At 42.6% G+C, this 646-nt stretch overlaps 1 protein-coding gene across 1 annotated transcript in view; it reads left to right on the top strand.

Annotated features, from left to right (window-relative positions):
* scfd1 (sec1 family domain containing 1) overlaps positions 1-646 on the top strand; it is a gene marked incomplete at its 5' end in the record, with an annotated part of 27,547 nt that overhangs the window by 26,585 nt on the left and 316 nt on the right.

Genomic DNA, 646 nt, shown 5'->3' with positions numbered 1-646 from the left:
ACAGGGAACCAGCTCTGTTCTGGTTTGCGCAACTAGTTTTGAAACCTTTCGCAGCATTTTGACCAAAATAAATAGTTGGTTCCCAGCTGTAACCAAAAAAATAGCGGGCTTTCCTTTGGGACCCAAAGTTGTATATATTTTACTGGTCTATGTGATTTGTGCAACGTCCATCCTTGATTCCAGTGGTTCTGTTTAAAACTGGTGGAAAATGGTTTGTTAAATAGCACGAAGGTTCCAGAGCTAATTAGTTTGAAAAACACTAACTGTGGTCCATGCTGGACTTGAAGCAGCCATCCTCCAGTTCCTAACTCAAGTCCCTACAGACTGTTAACAACAATCACTTAATCTAGCACAGTGGGCAAATTAAGTGATTACACAATTGTTTAGTTAGCTTTGGCTGCACTAGGATGACCTGCACAGATCTTCAAGACATGAGAAGTTGATGAATTCTGCATTAGGTGGCTCTTACAGCCACACAGATTCACCAAATATAATTTGGGCCTTTTGGGTGAGCCCACAGCTAAACTAATTTCAGCAGCTTGTATCTTGCAGATCTCGGTATTCGGTGAGGGTTAGGGTTACTGACTGGGTACTGTTGGCATCGTTCTGTCACGTACACATATCTCCCTCCTGACTCCACGAACAA

Source organism: Morone saxatilis, unplaced genomic scaffold, assembly GCF_004916995.1.
Source record: "Morone saxatilis isolate NCDOM2014 unplaced genomic scaffold, NCSU_SB_2.0 Contig3, whole genome shotgun sequence".
In the NCBI taxonomy this organism is placed as follows: domain Eukaryota; kingdom Metazoa; phylum Chordata; class Actinopteri; family Moronidae; genus Morone; species Morone saxatilis.
This window is presented reverse-complemented; position numbering and strand designations above follow the sequence as displayed.